This window comes from Gordionus sp. m RMFG-2023, chromosome 1, assembly GCF_954871325.1.
Source record: "Gordionus sp. m RMFG-2023 chromosome 1, tfGorSpeb1-WG-v2, whole genome shotgun sequence".
Classification (NCBI taxonomy): domain Eukaryota; kingdom Metazoa; phylum Nematomorpha; class Gordioida; order Chordodea; family Parachordodidae; genus Gordionus; species Gordionus sp. m RMFG-2023.
In genome coordinates, this window is record NC_088775.1 from 37,349,836 (window position 1) to 37,372,174 (window position 22,339).

Genomic DNA, 22,339 nt, shown 5'->3' on the forward strand with positions numbered 1-22,339 from the left:
CTATGAGCGAAGAAGAGAGCCAGACTGGGATAAAAGAAGAAAAATATCGTGCTAGTCGTGTGGCGGTAATCATGTAATGAGGTGATGTCCAACAACTATATTGACAAATAATTATACCTTGTTAGAGGTGCAGGAATAAGAAGTGCAAGGAAAGGGGCATCCCACGTAAATGAACAAAAAGAGTAAAGATCAATCTTAAAAGTGGTGTTGTAATAGTTAGTTATTATTATTCCAAATTTTATATTTTGGTACTTAATTATGATAATTTTATATAAATACATAAATTATTAGTTAATAAATATTGGTCTGTAATATATTTTTTTATATACTTGTATGTTAATTTTTTTAAATATAAATTTGAATAATTATAGTATAATAGAGATATATGTAATAATTTTTAGTAATTATGGGATAATGATTATGCAAATAATGAGATTATATATTATGAATTTATATGGAAAAATATGACTATTATTGTTTTTATACTTTTAAAATTTTTGTTACTTTGATTTTATTAATAACAAAGTAAATTTATATTTATACTCAGCCTCTTAGACCACAACTTTGAATAAATCTTACCGTATCAGGGTTTGATATTCATCTTCCGGACTCTATCCCTTTTCGTATTTGATCAAGGTGTCTAACTCCTTCCCTTCCATCCACAAATTTTACTCGCTAAAATTTGTGTCCAATGTTTTTTCTATGATCACTTCGGATTCCCACTTTCGAGTACCTCCAAAAATTCTAGCCCAGAATGCTTGACCAACCACATATTCGCTTTAATTATTCATCGAATCTACCTCTTTAGTTGACTCTTGTCTTAAAAAAATCTAACTGAATACAAGTTCAACGTCCAAAAACTTTTCTGCCGAGGACAATTCTTCTCCCTTTAGGCTATAATTATAATATGCCATTCCTATCCAAATCCCTCCACCGCCATATTTTGACTTTTTCAACGAACTCTTAACAACCGCCACCATTCTTTCCAGTTGGCCGTTCGAGTTCGGGTGGTACGGAGCGGCTAATATATGCCTTACCCTATTTTCAGCCAAAAAGTTTTTAAATTACCACTAGTAAAGGCTGGCCCTTCATCTGAAACCACTATTTTCGCTATTCCAAACCTGGTCCAAAGATTCTTTAAAGTTTCAACTACAACTTGGGTCTTTAATCCTCTCACTTCCTCACAATCAACCCACTTCAAGTAAGCGTCCACCACGAGTATATATATTTCAAAATCAAAGAAGTCTACATGTACACGCTCCCATAGTTGCGTAGCTCAAGGCCATATACTCTTCTTGTCCTTATGGGACATACTGGTCCATGTATTACAGATTTCACAACTTTTGCAATTTTCAATTTCTTTATTCATGTCAAGCCACCACACATATTTGCGACCCCATTGTTTCATTCGTTCAATACCCTGATGCACAGCATGGATCATGGACTGCGCCTCTCAATTTCATCGGTATTAGTTCTCGGTTTCCTCGCACCAAGCATTCGTGCACTATAGCCAACTCTTTCTCTATACATTTAAAATATTTATCTCCCTCTCTCCAAGGTCTTAGGCCTATGACACCCTTTAATACTCATCAGTTCGCGATTTTTCAAAGTAGTCTTCTTTAGTTCCTCCCATATCACTGGCCAATTCTAGATATCCCTGTCAGGAATTAAAACCTGGTCTCATTTCCCTTAACCTCCCTTGCGAATTCTCTCTCGACCATCTGTATGGACCCACCAATTGATTGTTATATCCAGACCCTCTATAACGGTCTCCTCTATCCGAGTTATCTATCCTCTCATTTCTATTTCACTCTCCCATATTGCCTCGGCCCATCGTTTAATCAACTCCTGTACCGGTAACCAGGTTACTTTGCCCATCACATCTTCTTCTCCATTATATCCTTCAATGGTCAATGTCTGACCCTTAATCCTAACAATCCTACTTCTTTTAATCATTTTTCCAAAGAATAAACTACATACCCATATCACTAAAATGATCAGCATCTTATGGTTATACTGGATTTCTCAGTATTTAATGAATTTTAAGCTTTTCAACACAACTTTACAAGAAATTAACGATCACTTTCAAAACAAAAATTTTGATTATCTGTAACGTTAAGAGATAGGAAATAAGGACCATAAATAATTCAATAAAGCAATACCTAGAATTTATATATCACTACTATTCTCTGTATGATACATTAATCCAAAAACACTTTATTCTGCGTTTATTCTGTTTTAATAAATTATCAACGATAATTAATGTAAAATTCGTTTCACACAACACTAATAAGAGTTTAATTTGCCGTGATTTCAGCACTTAATATAATTTATAAACACAATTGGGCGTTCAATTCGCTCCATATTCAAGTTTTAAATATTATTTATCCATACAGTTTTAGAGTTTAATTCGCTCAGTATTAATATAATATTTATAACACAATTTGACGTTTAATTCAATTCGCTTCAAATTCAAATTTAAAATATTATTTATCCACAAAGTTTAGCGTTTAATTTTTATCCACAAAGTTTTAGCGTTTAATTCGCTACTGGTCAACAACTTTATTTATCCACACAGTTTTAGCGTTTAATTTGCTACAAATTTAAGTTAACAATTTTATTTATTCACAGAGTTTTAGCGTTTAATTCGCTACAAATTCAAGTTTAAAATATTTTTTATCCTCAAAGTTTTAGTGTTTAATTTTTATCCACAAAGTTTTAGCGTTTAATTCGCTACTGGTCTAAGTTAACAATTTTATTTATCCACACAGTTTTAGCGTTTAATTTGCTACAAATTTAAGTTAACAATTTTATTTATTCACAGAGTTTTAGCGTTTAATTCGCTACAAATTCAAGTTTAAAATATTTTTTATCCTCAAAATTTTAGCGTTTAATTTTTATCCACAAAGTTTTAGCGTTCAATTCACTACTGGTCTATTAAAAATTTTATTTATCCACACAGTTTTAGCGTTTAATTTGCTACAAATTTAAGTTAACAATTTTATTTATTCACAGAGTTTTAGCGTTTAATTCGCTACAAATTCAAGTTTAAAATATTTTTATCCTTAAAGTTTTAGCGTTTAATTTTTATCCACAAGGTTTTAGCGTTTAATTCGCTACTGGTCTAAGTTAACAATTTTATTTATCCATTTTTAGCGTTTAATTCGCTACAAATTTAAGTTAAAATTTTATTTATCCACACAGTTTTAGCTTTAATTCGCTACAGGCCACGGCACCAATTTCCTAGTACCGGTCCTTAGTAGTAGTTTCTTTTAGAATGATTTTCATAAAAAAATAATAATAATAAAATTATTTTTGACATTGAGGAACAAAAATAATAAATATTATTTATATCAGAGACCTGCAGAGGTACAATTTGTACGGCCCGGCCCAGATTAAAAAATTTTCGGCCCGGCCCGGATTTTTTTTCAAAAATTTTTTACGGCCCGGTCCGGCCCGAATATTTAAAAAAAATTTTTTGGGGCCCGGCCTGGATTTAAAAAAAAATTTTTTTTAGGCCCGGCTCGGAATTTTTTAAAATTATATTCTACCTGGTATATACAAAAAATTTATTATTTCGTATTTTATCATATTTTTCGGCGAGTATGATCATTTAATAAGCAAGTTTAGCTAGTTAAACAGCTCGTTTTGAGCGGATTTTTAAAAACGGCTAACTTAATATTTTCGCCAGAAAAATATTGACTAAGCCTCGAAATTTCGATACTATATGTCTAGACCTTTGCTTTTTCTAAGAGCAAAATTTTCAGGCTTGACAATATATTTCTGGATAAAACACTGAGTTAGCCGTTTTTAAAAATCGGCTCAAAACGAGCCGTTTAACAACACTATAACATATTTTATTTATTTTTGATATTTAGTATATTACATTGATGCTATAAAAAATTCATGTAAATAATATTTTGAGAATATACTAAGTATTTATAAAAAAATAAAAATGATATTTCAATTAATAAAAAATATAACATATATTATATATTATATAATAATGTATTTAATCCTTTGCGTATTTATTCCATCGCAGGAAAACTATAATTTTATTATGTAATAGATACTATGAGTGTTAGCTAGTGTTAACTTTCACCAAACATTATATTAATCATAACTATATATAATCATTACAACCATATTTAAGTGACGAATATAATAATTCATGTTGTATAAATTTTAAAAAAAAATAGGCCTGGCCTGGCCCGGGTATTTTTTTAAAAAAATCTTCAGGCACGGCCCGGGTTTTTTTAAAAAAAATTTTCAGGGTATATTTTAAAAATTTAAAATACGGCCCGGCCCTGGTACCCGGGCCGGCTTAGGGCCGGGCCTGCAGGTCTCTGATTTATATTAAAAAAATTTATTCGCAAAAATAAATGAGACACAAAAATAATAATTATTTATTTATATAATAAAAAAAAATTTATTTGCAAAAATAAATAAGAACCACCTATTCTCACTGATTTTGAGAGGATAGCAAAGAATTTTGAGAAGAAGTGGAATTTGCCTAACTGTGTGGGTAGCCCTTTATACAATAATTTTATTTTATAAAAATATATTATATTTTCTATAAGTGAAATTTTACCTTCTTTTGTATTTTATATATTTTTTTTAAATTGATTTTACATTTATAGTGATATTTTTTAATAAATATTTCAAAATAATAATGCTGAATCCACAAATTTATATTAAAGATTTTTATATATTATTTTTAAAATATATTTTCATTATAATAAATTTGACATTATTTGGAATATATATGTATATATTTTTAAAATTGTTACATTTTAAATAAATTTACCTTTAATATAGTCTAAACTCATTATTAAATATATATATGTAGGAATATGTCACTAAAAAACCTATATAGTATATAATTTTATGTAAAAATATAGCAAATAAGGTATCTAAATTTAAGAATTTTATTAGAAATCATAAAAATATATACAAAATAATTATATCACAAATAATATATAAAAATATACAAAATAATTTAATTTATATATATGATTATAATTATAAATAACATTAAAAATTTGATTAGTTAAATATTTATAAAAATTTTCCTTTAGCATAATACATATTTATGGTTTGGATTTTTAATTCTGTCTATTTTAATTTTTTCCTGTAGATTTTTAAACATATCTATTCTAAAAAATTTTTTATAAAGCAAATAATAAATTTAAATTATGGCATTCCTTTTTCTCTTAGGACATTTATAAGAGCTACGAGATTCAACAGAATATATAGATTCTTCCATATAAATAATATACTTTTTTAGATATTATAAATTACCATTCTTACCAAGTTTAATGAAAGCAGGACTATTGAAAATAATAAAATCTTCAAATGTATTATCACTATCATCAAACGTTTTGACACTATCAATGAGGTCATTTGTTTATTATATAAGCATACATGCTCTTACAGAATATATAAATGCTGTTTTATCTATTTTCCCCCAAAATATTTTAATTTATATGATCCCTTTATCTTGATTTATAGGTTTGATATTTTCAAACAAAGTCATTAAATTCATTTCAAAATTGAGTAATTTAAGATTCTATTTTAAAATTACCGCTAAATGTAAAATAATTTGTGCTATATTCACCAAAGGCAGTTTTAACGAATCAATATTTCAAAATCACTCGATAAATACAAAATATTTGTATTTAAAAAAATCGCCGCGATTGACTTTTGCGACTCAAGTCGTGATCGATAAAATGCGATATTTACTGTATTTTGAATTTATCGCAGCTAAATCGTGATACTATGAATTCGAGGTAACATGTAGCTAATTTGAAAGTGCAATGATTACGAAAATGAGACCCTCTATATTCTGTACAAGCTCTAAAAGGCTTTTGTATACATCTTGAATGTCGACTTATTATTTTTATTATTAATCAAGTTCTTACTGAATTGATAATTTTCTTCAGGTTCGCTGTGGATTGCAGACTAGCTACTTTCATTTTCGAATTTTCCATCTCAGTAAACATTTCTATTATCAAACGTGATATCCTCCTTGGCTAATAGAAGTAATGTCGATGTTGGAGTCCTGCAATGATCCTATCTCGTAAAGATTGATCTATTGTATTAACAAATGAGCAGTTATTTGCTAAATGTTTCATTTGGGAAAATTGAAGTATAGATTGGTTTTTCTCTTGTTAGGAAGTCGCGAATATCCACCTTTGGGTTATAGTATTAATTTGTAGAGGCGAATATATTTTGAGAATATTAATTAGTTTTATTAAAGATTTCACCTATGGCTTAGTAGCAGGGTTGCTAGGTCTAATTTTTAAATTGCGGGAGAAATTTGGTATTATGTGGGAGAAATATGAAAATTGCGGTAGAAATATAAAAATTGCTAAAAAAAATTTTTTTAATTGACAATTAACCATTTATTATTTAGTTTATATAAATACAAAGTCGGTAACTATTTTCAAAATAAAACGACCGCAATTGGAAATCTACCTTGAGTGTGTATAACATTATAAGGATAGGCGCTTAATTATCACGTATCACGTTTAAATACATAATAAGGAACTCCAAAAATAAGAAATAATACAGATGAAACTACAGTTGTGGCAATTGTAATCACTTATCTTGTAGTACAACATTCACAGAGATACTTATCATCACAATGTTGGTAGAATCTTTTCCCCATAATATTTAACGACTCTAATATAAATGACTATACTTGTAGAACAAAAATGAGCATGGCTATCATCAGTTTTAGGACCTAAATCCAGGATGTCAATTCTTGACGATTTAAAAATTGGCATACATATGCTATTTTAACAGATGCATCTAATAAGCTCTGCTATTTCATCAAAATTAAGGTCTTTTCAATAAAACTATTTTTCCCCTCAAATAGTGAAAAATCCAAAGACATAGCTAACCATATAATAGTAAATATAGCAGATTCGAGTTATCAATAAATTGCATGTCAGCTTTCTGATCTGATAATGCCTCAGTTAATTTGGTAAAAACAGAGTGTATTTACAGAATTGAGTCAGCACAATGTTGGTTGCGATATGTTCCTAATACCCGCCATCGATAGAATTTTAAAATTAAACCTTTAAAAAAATATTTCTTAAATAAACATTATAAAAGCTGTCCTAATATTTTGAAAATTTTTTTCAATAATGAATGGGAGGGTTAAATTTAAGAATGATTTCACATGTAGGAAATCTTCTACATGCTGTTAATGTTTAGTTGCAATCAGAAGAATCTTAACAAAGATTCACAAAATTATGCTGCAGATGTGTTCATCTTTACAGATTGACAATAAATTTTATGGCGCCATTGCTAAAACTTAATTATATTTTATTTTAGATTTAAATAATGTAACTAAACGTTTACCGTCGTTATTGATATTGAGATATATATAAAATTCCTGGCATGACATATAAATATTTTTAATCAATAGCTCGGCCTCTAATGTTGTTAAAGCAATCCGATTTCTCTCCTTTTTACCGGCAGTCCTCATAAGGCTAAAAATGTGCTCGATCATTAAAATGATGTGAGGAGAAAACATACTGGCATATTTTTTCCAAGCATGGGGATTTATTGTTATTACGGAAAAATTCTACCCATTTCTCCTCTGCTTTTAGACCATCTAACTTTAAGTATTCTGGCGAATCATAAAAAATAGAGAAAATTACAATCTCCTCAAACAAGACATCAATGTCTTTCGGTATTTTTAATATATTTATTAAATTACAAAAACCATCAATTGATGGTTTCTGTTCCAAGGTCATAATATTTATACATTTGTAAATAGAGTTATTAAAATCAAATTTTGATTGTAAATATTCTAAAATTGTCTTAATAAAAATTCTGCTTCATTTAAAAATGTATTAATTAGAATATTATTTGAACATTTTAATATAATATTTTTAGCAATAGCGCCATAAAATTTATTATCAATTTTTAACTGTAGAGATGAACAGAGCTGTAACATGATTAAATTTATTATCAATTTTTAACTGTAGAGATGAACAGAGCTGTAACATGATTTTGTGAATCTTTTTTATAAAGAATATTGTGATTGCAACTGAATATTAACTGCATGAAGAAGATTTCCTACATGTGAAACGAATCCTTCTGCCATTTCATACTCGAAAAAATTTTTCAAAATTTTAGGACTGCTTTTAATTTAATATTAAAATAAAGTGACTAAACTACGAATTGCCGTATTTAATGTTAAATTTAAACTACGAATTGCCGTATTTAATGTTAAAATAAAGTGACTAAACTACGAATTGCCGTATAATGTAAAAATAAAGTGACTAAACTACGAATTGCTGTATTTAATATTAAAATTAAGAGACTAAACTACGAATTGCCGTATTTAATATTAAAATAATGTGACTAAGCTAGGAATTGCCGTATTCAATGTTAAAATTAAGTGACTAAACTACGAATTGCCGTATCTAATCTTAAAATAAAGTGACTAAACTACGAATTACCGTATCTAATCTTAATTTAAAATCATTAAAACTACGAATTGCCGTATTTAATATTAAAATAAAGTGACTAAACTGCGAATTGCCGTATTTAATGTTAAATTTAAACTACGAATTGCTGTATTTAATGTTAAATAAAGTGACTAAACTACGAATTGCCGTATTGAATGACTAAACTACGAATTGCCGTATTTAATGTTAAATTTAAACTATGAATTGCTGTATTTAATGTTAAAATAAAGTGACTAAACTACGAATTACCGTATCTATTCTTAAATTAAAATCATTAAAACTACGAATTACCGTATTTAATATTAAAATAAAGTGACTAAACTGCGAATTGCCGTATTTAATGTTAAATTTAAACTACGAATTGCTGTATTTAATGTTAAAATAAAGTGACTAAACTATAATTTGCCGTATTTAATGTTAAAATAAAGTGACCAAACTAAGAATTGCCGTATTTAATGTTAAAAGTAAGTGACTAAACTACAAATTGCCGTATCTAATCTTAAAATAAAGTGACTAAACTACGAATATTTAAACTATGAATTGCTGTATTTAATGTTAAAATAAAGTGACTAAACTACGAATTACCGTATCTATTCTTAAATTAAAATCATTAAAACTACGAATTACCGTATTTAATATTAAAATAAAGTGACTAAACTGCGAATTGCCGTATTTAATGTTAAATTTAAACTACGAATTGCTGTATTTAATGTTAAAATAAAGTGACTAAACTATAATTTGCCGTATTTAATGTTAAAATAAAGTGACCAAACTAAGAATTGCCGTATTTAATGTTAAAAGTAAGTGACTAAACTACGAATTGCCGTATCTAATCTTAAAATAAAGTGACTAAACTACGAATTGCCGTATCTAATCTTAAATTAAAATCACTAAACTACTAATTTCCGTATTTAATATTAAAATAAAGTGACTAAACTGCGAATTGCTGTATTTAATGTTAAATTTAAACTATGAATTGCTGTATTTAATGTTAAAATAAAGTGACTAAACTACGAATTGCCGTATTTTATTTTAAATTAAAATGACTAAACTGCGAATTGCAGTATTTAATGTTAAAATTAAGTGACTAAACTACGAATTGCCGTATTTAATATTAAAATAAAGTGAGTAAACTACGAATTGCCGTATTTAATGTTAAATTTAAACTACGAAATGCCGTATTTAATGTTAAAATAAAGTGACTACGAATTGCCGTATTTAAGATTAAAATAAAGTGACTAAACTACGAATTGCAGTATTTATGTTAAATTAAAACGAGTAAACTGCGAATTGCCGTATTTAATGTTAAAATAAAGTGAATAAACTACGAATTGCAGTATATAATGACTAAACTACGAATTTCGGTAAATAATGTTTAATTAAAATGACTAAACTACGAATTGCCATATATAATGTTAAATTTGAACTACGAATTTCTGTATTTAATTTTAAAATAAAGTGACTAAACTACGAATTGCCGTATTTAATGTTAAATTAAAATGACTAAACTACGAATTGTCATATATAATGTTAATTTAAACTACGAATTGCCATATTTAATGTTAAAATAAAGTGACTAAACTATGAATTTCCGTATATAATGTTAAATTATAATGACTAAACTACGAATTGCCGTATATACCGTACATTTATACTATATTTGTCTCAATACAAAATTTAAACATTAACACCTATTATAAATACATAATAAATTTACTATTATATTTATAAAATTAGCAGCAATTATTATCGTTTATAGACATAATTTATTTTAATTTATAAATTTACAATCATTAATTATTTGGATTTTTTGCGATTTTTGATAGGGGACTTCTTAGGTTTCGCTAAATGTTAAATACAGCATTTATAAATTTATACATTTTATCTCATACTTTTTAAATAAAAAAGAATTTTACGATAGCAATTTTTTTTCATGTTGCAAGCTCAAATTATCCATAGTTATACTAACATTTTAAAAAATTACGAAAATGTAAATCTATTTCAATTTTATTTTATAAATATTAAATTAGTAAATCTAAATAGTTTACTATAGAAATGAACTTTTTGTAAATAAAATCCCCTTATTTCTCCTTTATTATAAAATAATATCTATAAATCTGATAAATTATCTCAAATTATTAAAAATCTTATTTGTGAAATATTCTTTGCATTTGACATTTAATCACAGCTAAATATTTTTACAATTAATATAACTATATATAAATTCTCAAGATGTGAGATTTGATTAAAAGGTATTGGGACCATTTCAAGGGGTTTCCCAAGCCTAAGTATAGAATAATTTTACTATTCAAAATATCATAATATTAATAAATTGAAGTTAATTATATATAATTTTGGACATAAAAAAATAAGGAGAGATTGTGATTTCTTGGTATAAATCCTAAATATCAATCATAAACAACCATGAAATTGCCTTTTCAAGACTTTGAAATTTTTTTCATTATTAACTGCCATAATTGACATGTATGATTTAGCAAACCCCGCTAGCTCTAAATTGGCAAATTATGAATGAAATAATATCTAGATTTGATAAATACTAATAAAACTTACCCAAATTATAGAGATTGACATTAAAATTTAATTTACATATAAATGATTATATATAATTAATAAAAATTAAAATTCTATAGTAATATTTTACAAATTTTATATCTTTTTGTCTATAGATGTAAACTAATAAAAACTTTATTAGGATAGGATATAATTTTAACCTTCTGTTGTATTATTAAAATGAGATTAAGTGATTTGCCAAGCCCCGGGGTTTACAGTCTCTCCTAATATATTTGCCTGAAAACAAAATTTATCATTATCACCTATTATAAAGTATATAATAAATTTCCTATCTTATTTATAAAATAGGCTGCAATTATTATCAATCTCTATTTATTCAAAAAAATTGACATTATTAAAAATAAGATATTAAAGAGGTAATTTTATTTTACAATTTCATAATATATGAATCAAAAAAATATAAATATATATTTAGAAAATATTATAATTATTGACTAATTTTATTTAATTTCAATATATATATTATAAATAATTTATTTAGTTCATAAACTTACAAAATATACATGCATTAAATTATGACTAAATTACAAAAGTAATATATTTAGAGATTTCATAATTATCTTCCATCAACTTCATAAAGAGGAATTTTACGATAGCAATTTTTCTCATGTTGCGAGCTCAGGTTATCTATAGTTCTATAAACGCATTGAAAAGTTATAATTTTAAATGTAAATATTCTATCTCAATTTTATTTTATAAATATTAAATTAGTAAATCTAAATAGTTTACTATAGAAATGAACGTTTTGTAAATAAAATCCCCTTATTTCTCCTTTATTATAAATTAATATCTATAAACCTGATAAATTATCTCAAATTATTAAAGTATTTTACTTGTGAAATATACTTTGCATTTAACATTTAATCAATTATATAGATAACATGAATGTTAAAATAAATTAAAGTGAGCCGTTCGGGTAATATTATTGTAAAATAATTTAAACATATATGTATATGAATAATTTATCTTTTTATATTATGGGAGGGGTAGCCGGTTTATTTAGAAATTATCCCAATGAATACCTCTAATAGAGATCATAATAAACCTCACTATATTGATTTTATATATCATATATTTATTTACTAGTTCTTCAAGAATGACGGGGTTGAGGGGTAATTAGTTAGTTTGTGTATATGGAACTAAATATGCTCTATATTAAAATTTAGGAGAAAAAGAGGTAAAATTGTTGCAATGTAACCCTTGAGCATTAAGGGTATTAGAAATATCAAAATTTAAATTTGTGATAGGAATTATATTGGGCAAAATTTAAAATAGATATGCTTGAAATTTTTTTAAATTTAAATATGTACCAGACATTAAACCTGGCCAACCCATAATAATTTTGTAATCTTTTCCCAAGCCTGGAAATAGGTAAATCTCTGAAAACCATATTGTTGGGAAAATTTTTTCAAGCCCGCTAAAGACCATAATAATTTTGTTAGTTGAGAACTGAAATAAAATATAGAAAAGTCATAATTGATTTAAAAATAAAATCAGAATATGAAAGTTGCATGGGCTTGGTTTTTTAATCAGGCCTGGCGATTCTTGCAAAAAATTTCAGGCCAATGTCTAGCCCATATTTAAAATAAAAAAATTTCAAGCATTTCTATTTTATATTTTCTACAATATGATTTCCATCACAAATTTAAATTTTGATTTCTAATACATGCTCACGGTATATATTGCAACAATTTTACCTCTTTTTCTCCTAAATTTTAATATTTATATAAAATTTATTAATAAAGTATATTTAGTACCATACACACAAACTAAATAATTACCCGTCAGCTAGTATGGTAATAAACGGCAGAATTATAAAAATATAAGCATATTTTAAATCTAATTATATTCAAGTTGGTGCATTCTTAAGACATACGACTCTGAAACAGGAGGCTTGTGTTCGACTCTCGTAGAAAGCAAAAAAATAACATTACACTATATAGTCTCCTTAAATTTTAAATACATTAGGAAGATAGGAAAATGATCATGTTTTGATTATGAAGATTATATATTAGATAATACTAAAAATTAATTTACCATCATCGTTAGTGCCAGATAAATTTCAATTAGTGCAAGATATTATAACTATTTACGATGGCATCTTCCTATCATATATTTTTTTCACTATGATAGCTTTTATTTGATGCCCCTTTGATCTATACCGCGGAATACATATATATTGTGTCTTCATCACATTTCTCGTCATAGAAAACATAAATATTGTGCTACTGCGATTACGTAATTATGGACCATCTGTAATCTTATATATAATTAAATTATCTCAAAATATTTTATAAAATTAAACTATGAATCTAATATTAAATCAATCATATAATTATAGAACTCTATTACTGGCAGGTTACAATATATTTAAATATTTAGTGGGCGTAATATATATTTAAAAATTTGCTCATTAAGTCATATTGATGCTATATTTTTTTATTCAATTAAATCAAAAATAACTAAGAATTATAATTTACCAAGATTTAATTGCCATAATCAGCCTGGGTCAATCGACAGATATCGAAACTATGTCATCCTTGTATCCTCATAGGTTTTTTCGCCAATAGAAGCATTTATTTGGTGTCCCAATAATCGATCCCGCCATACAATATATATTAGTGCTTTCATGACCTTTCTCGCAATGGAAATTATTTATTTTTTCTCTTCATGACCTATCACGCCATGAAAAGCACATATATCTTTCGTGATCCTTCACGCCATATGCAAAACAAATTCTTAGTAATACATATAACCTTATTAATTTTTCTCTTTTTTCTAGATCTTCTAAATTGAGATAGTTTTTTCGAACCTTTAGGTCTCATCAGCGTTATTTTACCATATGACGATGTTATATATTTAGAGATTGGTGTCGATTTATGATTATTTGAACCTACTACAGCTGTAGATTCCTTTATAAATTTTAAAAGGGATACCATATAATGTTTATTTAAATCAGAATCGATATAATAATCTCCGAGTCCAATTACCGCTCGTTCTAATTCTTTTTCATAGTAAAAGACTTGGTCGGATATAATGGTTATTAATGTATGCAAAGAAACAACCTTTTTTATCATTATCTTTAGGACACTATTCATTGATTCACTGTTGTTATTAGTATAAACTTGTGCTATAAACTTGATCTTTAAAGATATATACACATATTCATAAAGTTTTTTTTCGAAACTTTTAAACATATTCTTAAGAAATTTATCATATTTATTAACTATGCAAATATTTCTAAATTTTAACATTTTTTCTCTAAACATAATGTCATCAGTGGAATGTATTATTCCATTTTCACCAAAAATCATATTACTTATATATTCTCTTAATCTCATAGGGACCCCTTGGCTATTTTTCAAAGAGATTGACAAATTTCTCCTCATGTGAAGAGTACATAATAAATGTGTGGAAGTATTAAAATTTTTACGTAAAGCCAATACCATGGCAAATTCTTCGACCGATCCGAAAATAATATTATCCACATTAATTTGATGCTTTTTAAAAATACCTTGTAGCTCAGAAAAAAATATATTATATGTCCGGTAGTCTGAATTACCGTGCAAAAATATTGGACCGAAAAATAATGGATGTACTTTATCTTTTAAACCTGTTTTACAAAGAGCTACATGCTTGAACACAGTAGGCGTTACAAAAAGTTCGCTTAAATTGTAGGTTTTATCAACGCTAAGAATACTTCGTTGCTTACCCGTACAACAAAATTTAATATTTTCAAGCATTAAAGGAGTATAAAGCACTATAGTTATAACTTTATCAGGTCGTATACATATATTTTTGACTATCGGATAATCTTTTATATTGTTTAAAATTAACAAAACCTGATCTGCAAAATTCCTACTATAATCGGTATCATTTTTGTGTAATTCGTTAAATTTTAAGTTTAGTATTTGTTTTGTATTTCTAGGCATATTATATATATCTTTTGAAACTATAAATTCCTTGTATATTTTTCTATTAGGTTTATCTATAACATCTTTTTTATTTTCTTTATAACGCTAGGTGGTGTACGAATATATATAATATTATCATATTTCCTATTTCCATGCCTTAGTTTGCCAGGATATATTCCTATATATTTACTAAGAAAGTAGGTTCTATTTTTAAAGAACTTTCATCTTGCTATATCTTCAAATATGATACTTTTTTTCTATATTTTAAATCCTTTTTTAATGTATAACTATATTGACTTAATCAAACTACATTATTCAAATTTGGTTGAAGGTTTATTGTACATCTATGATTGGAATTATGTATTTTTCTTAGTATATAAAATACTGTATCTATCATTATATATGGACCTTTTCTTTGGTCATTCTCTAAATCAAAATAACGGTTACTGCCTCCCGTTTTTTTACCTGTCCATGCTCCACAATCATCTGGGAAATAACTTTTTAAACCATCCTTATTCATTTTTAAATTAATACTATTGTTTACAATAAAAAAAGTATTATTTTTAGTCCCTTGTGGAATAGTTTCTACAATATTTTCTGGTTTCAACAACATGTTCAATAGTTCTGTGTATGTGAAACCTTTACAATGATTCTTATTGTATATTACATTATCAGTATATTTATCATCTATGGCATCGTGCTTTATTTTCTTATTAACGTTCATATCTTCAAAAGACTTATTTAATAATTTATCTTTTTCATGTAAAGATTTAGAAACCGAATATTTCACATCTTCATTTGTAATATCGGATATATTAGCGGAAGTCATTAAATCTTTATCTTTTATAGGCGTGGAATGTATTATTCTTTTATGATTCTTAAATCTTGGATACGATGATTCATAATCATACCCATCGTATCCATTCCGATTTAATATCCTTTCTATCTGTCAAATCGACTTTATATGGATATTTTGGAACAATATCTATATATTTCACAGATTGTTCAAGTGAAATATATGATATATAATCAATATATAATCAATATCTAATATATCTATTTTTATAATTTTCAATATATCCTCATCTGAAATATCGGAGTAATCTTCAATCTTGGAATTTAATATTTCTACAGTATTATCATTTGCTGGTGATGATTTCAAATATTGTGTAATGTTATATGGAATCGATTTATCCACCGTTTTAAACGGCAAATTAAATTCTTCGCTCGAAATATATGAACCATCATCAGATAGTGTTGGTGGAGACTTTAGAAAATCATAATAAGTATCATATAAAGATTTATCGCATTCGATATCTAAAATATCTTTATCATCATTCTTTATCTTATATGTTTTACACAAAGGTTGCAGATATATTATATGATTACATTGCAATATTCCTAATGAGGTTTTTGTCCATAAAATATTTATACCCACTGGTTGCCTTAAAGGTACAGATCTTCCATAAACCTCACGATTATATGGATTATTATCTTTGTTTTCATTGGCAACAATCATTTGGTTTAGATGATAGGAACCAATTCCTATCTGTAAAGCTGCGCTTGCAGCATATATATGAGCCATCTCGGCCCTTTAATTGGCGTCAAAATGTCCATTAATAATTGATCATATTTAGTGTCCCAAATATTTAAGCCATTGTATTTTTTGCTTAATATATATAGGGAAGAATTTATATCGTATGTTGACTTATATTTTATCATTTCTATGGCAGTTACGCATCTTATATATAAGTGATAAATTTCATCACCATAAATTGCCAATGAAAGAGCTCTATAGAAGCAGTTTCCATCTCCTATGCAAGACCTAGGTGAATATCTTTTAAGTAATTCAGGACGAAAACATTCAAGCAATTTTTTGGAAATTTTATCTACTTTCCCTGCACATTTATTATCTTTTTCACCAGAGGGATGCTTGTAGTAAATGTTAATTAAAGCTAACTCATTGTTAGCGGTTGATACATCCGGGGAGATTTTTAATCTCATTAATGAATCTTCAATTTTATAACAATACTTGCAAAAATATGGTGCTTGTAATAAAGCCCAAGTCCTATAAGATTTATCAGGCACATTGATGCATAACTAATGAACCCATGTATCACATGTCTTGCAAATACATGCATCAGAATCGATAATTTTCTTACATTCTTTGCAGAGTAATTTTCTATTTAAATAAAAGAATTGTTTATATTTCAATTATTGTAATATTATTTAGAGATGTAGGCCCGGCTTTAAGCCCAGATCTAGTACGAGTCGGGCCGCATTTAAATTTTTTAAAAAATATATTTTTTTAATATTCTGACCAGGCCTGAAATTTTTTTTAGAAAAAATATCTGGACCGTGGTTATATGTATGCTAAGTGTTGTTAATCGACTGAGTATAGTCAACTTAGTCGAAAACTGAGCAAAGTTTTGGGTCAAAAAAATTGACCCAAACTAACTTGAATTATGAACTCGGGTCATAAACTCAAGTCGAGAGTCGTGATGAGTCGACTAGAGGACGAATAGTTTTATAAAAAGTCTACTAAAGGACGAATAGTTCAAATTAGTTATTATTAGTTAAAATATTTGTTGCTTTTTACACGTTTTTACTTTAGACTTTTAACTTGAGTCGTGAATAAATATTATATACTTGAGAATCAAAAAAATGTAAATAAGAATTTATTTGATCAAATAAAATGAGGATTGAGGAATAAGATAATGAAGTATATAATTGGTATTCACAACTCATGTTGGAAGTCTAAGGTAAAAAATAACTAATTTGAAATTTTCATCCTCTAATCGACTCAAGTTAAACGACTTGAGTTCATATCGTCCTCTAGTCGACTCAATTATATAATTCTTATTCACGACTCAAGTTAGAAGTCTAAAGTAAAAAAATGTAAAAAACAACAGATATCTTAAATAATAAATTTGAAATATTCGTCCTCTAGTCGACTCAGGCATATAAATACTTATACACGAGTCACGACTCAAATTAAAAGTCTAAAGAAAAAAAATGTAAAAAACAACAAATATTTTAACTAATAATAACTAATTTGAAATATTCGTCCTCTAGTCAACTCAATTTTATAAAACTATTTATCCTCTAATCGAATCAAGTTTATAAAAATATTCGTCCTCTAGTCGACTCAATTATATAATCTAAAGTAAAAAATGAACAGAACAAATATCTTAAATAATAATAAATCTGAAATATTCGTCCTCTAGTCGATACAAGTTAATAAAATATTCGTTCTCAATCAATTATATAATTCTTATTCACGACTCAAGTTAGAAGTCTAAAGTAAAAAACAACAAATATCTTAATTAATAATAATAAATCTGAAATATTCGTCCTCTAGTAGACACAAGTTAATAAAATATTCGTCCTCTATCAATTATATAATTCTTATTAACGACTCAAGTTAGAAGTCTAAAGTAAAAAAATGTAAAAAACAACAAATATCTTAATTAATAATAAATCTGAAATATTCGTCCTCTAGTCAACTCAAGTTGACGACTAAGTTCATAAAATATTCATCCTCTAGTAGACTCAAGTTGACGCAAGTTCATAAAATATTCGTCCTCTAGTGACTTGAGTTCATAACTTAAGTCGACTTTAGTTCATAACTAGAGTCAACTTGTGTTCACGACTCAAGTTCACGACTCAAGTTCACGACTTAAGTTAGTCGACTATTTCGACTTACGACTAGAGACTCTGAGTCGGAGTCGGATGAACTCTCTAATTGTGCTACGTAAAAAAACTATATCATAAATGAGAAGGAACATTGATTGTATTTTTTTAATTTCCCCTTTAAATTTTCCAATTTATATAATGCTTTACCCTGTTCGAAAAATATTATGTTTCATCTACAAACAAGCTCTCCTAGTTATATTTTCTGTAGATGCGTTAACCTTAAACTTAAAAAGATCGAATTGTATTGGTATTTTAAAAATCTAATTTATTCCAAAAATATTCATTCTATATGAATTATTTAATTTAGTGTTCTTGAAATTTTATAAAAATTAGGTAAAAAAAAAATTAAAAATGTTAATTTTTATATTGGAGTAAAAGTCTTTATACGATAACATTTATAAATTTGAATGAATATAAAGTTTATTTTTTTTTTACCCAGAATTAAATTTGGGCGAATTGGCGACGAATTATATAAAATTTATAAAAACTCATCATATTTTGTATACTTAGCTGCTAATACGTGCTAACCTGTGATCCCTGTCTTCACAGTTAATAGAGAGCTTGATGAATATATAAATTACGTAGGTTCTTGTTAACTTAATTTTAACATTTTATGCACCAAATTTCATAATAACTGATAAAATCTGTTAATATTATTCGGATTATCTCTAGAAAACAATCAATTAATAATTAATTTACCTATATTACATCAAAGTTAAAGCTCTATTAAAAATTTAAATAACACTATAAATGGCCATGTTTTAAGAGTGGACAATACCATTTAAATTTTTATTTGGTCAAATGTGTAACTATATTAATATTTATTTTTTTATATCGTAACATATCAATCAGAGACCTACAGGCCCGGCCCTAAACCCGGCCCGGCCCATATCCGTGCCGGGCCTAAGATTGTTAAACCCGGGCCGGGACGGGCCGGGCCTTAATATTTTTTATAAAAATTTTTACATTATGAGTTAATGGTTATAAGATTATATTATATTATAGTTATGATTAATATAATATTGTGTGATGGTTAACACTACCTAACACCCACAGATCGATCTAATTATTAATTTCCTGCAAATTTATTCAAAGTATTAATATATTTTTTTATAATTCATATCTAAATTTTTACAACATATTTTACCAAAACAATCAAATAAAGGAATATCTTAAATAAGCCCCAATATTCATGTATTATTAATATATTTTTTTTATAATTCATATCTAAATTTTTAGAATATATTTTACCAAAATCAAATAAAGGAATATCACTTCTTGAAGTTTGTAATACCTTTCAAAGCGAAAAAGGAGAAATAAAATGGATTTTGCTTAATATAAAGCATTTTTTAATTGAAAAATTTGTTTTACACAAGTATCATTTTATTTCTCTTTTTCTCTGTCCCAAATTCAAGCAATTACGTATGTAGTCAGGGACAGATCGCAAGATGACGGAAAACTATATAAAAGATTATATTAAATTACAAGAGGCTCAGGAAGTAAATGAAATACCATCGACCAGTCAAATTACGACTGTTGTTAAACAAACTGAATCGTTTGATGACAAATGGGGCGATGATAATTCTGGTAATATGTCAATACCCGATGATGAATATTATAATTACATAAATAAAAAAATAGATGAAACATTTAAGGTGAATAATTTGTTAGAGTGGTGGGCGGCTCATCAAAGCGAATTTCCCATTTTAGCAAAATTGGCAATTCCTGCTTCAAGTGCAAGCTGTGAGCGGAATTTTTCCACTACGAGAATTCTTGAAGAAAGAAGAAGTAATCTTCAACCTGAAAAGGTAGATATGCTTCTCTTTCTTCATGATAATTTGTGAATTTTTAATATCTTTCTTGAGTATAGGGTTTCGTCAATCATGCTGGTTTTTTACTTTGGAAACTGTCAAATATTTATTGCATTTATTATATTTACCTTGAGTCATGAAAGTTTTTAATCCAACATTTTTCATTATTTTTTTTACAATTATAATACAATTATCTTCTTTTGTTAAAAATTTATATTATAAAATAAATTATATTAATATTGTGCAATTAGATTATATTTTCAAAATACTATTTATTATAAATGCATTTTTTTAAATAGCGATTTATTTTTATTTTATAAATTAAATAGTAAATTAAATACAATATATTATTTCTCAAAATATTTTCCATTTTTATAAATTAAATATTAGTTTTATTTTTTTTAAATGTAATATAAAATATAGTATATGCTCAAAATATTATTACCATTTTTATGGATATTAGTTTTATTTTTATAAATGCAATATAAAATATAGTATATGCTCAAAATATTCATTTTTACAAATAACAGTTTTATAATTTTTATAAATTCAATATAATATTCTCAAAATATTAGCTTTTTACATGTATTTTTTAAATAATAAGCGATAATACTCGCTGAAAAATATGGTAAAATACCTCATAGGTGAATTTTTGTATATACCAGGTCGAAGCCTGAAATTTTTTTTAAAAAAAAAATATCCGGGCAGGGCCGGGCTGTAAAAAATTTTTTTAAAAAATATCCGGGCCGGGTCGGGCCTAAAAAATTTAAAACCGGGCCGGGCCGTGCAAATGGTACCTATGCAGGTCTCTGATATCAATAAAGGATAAAGTTATCTAAAATTTTGACCTCATCACCATGTAAAAACATAAAAACAAATATTTAAAAAAAACAATAAAAAGAAAAAAAACTAATGATGAATGCTTTTCTTAATATGAAAGAATGCATGTTAAAAGAGCTAGAAAGGTGAAGAATAGATTTAATGCCTGCAATGTGAAGAATGTGCTTATACTCAATGTTATTTATAAAATATAGTTGTTAATTTTATATTGAAATAAGTAAACCTAAAAAATGATGAAATATTTAAGATAGGTCTTTTGCTAGTATTTCATATTGCAATATACCATATTTATAATAATAATCTTAAATAAAATATTATGGCCAGTTAACAAATAGTATCTGGCCAGTCAATACATACTATGTTTTGACTGACCAGAAAAACAATTTTCATAGATTAAGCTTTGATTTAAATTTTATTTTAAAGATTAATAACTTGCCTACATATTGATATAAAATTTGTTTGGTTAAACCCAAAAAAGCAAAAAATGATCATATTCAAGGCACTTTATCCTTAATTATAATTATTAACAAAAAATTCTAATAAGTTATATAGTGATCATTATTTTATAAATATTACGGTGATAAATGATTTTCTGGTATTTAAGAAAATCTATATTATTTATCTTTTATTACCTCTTACTCCGGTTTAAGTTTAATTTTTAAGACTTACCTAATTATAAGTCTTATTAAATTATAACATTTTAATGTAAAAAATTATATTATTTACTTTTTTATACGATATTCCATTTGTCTTATTACTTCTGTTAGTTTATCTAAGTATAAAAAATAACAATAGAAAACATGAAATTTTACCTTATTATTCCTAAATTTATAAAGAATATTTCCGGTAAAATTTGATATTAAATGTAGGAATTAAAAATGAAATAATAGTTAGGTCCGTGAAGTTGGCCGAACGATTGGAAGCACTAACGATGAATCATATGTCATTTTTTAGTGCTTCGTTAGTGCTTGTTAGTGCTTCAATCCGTATAGAAGCCGAA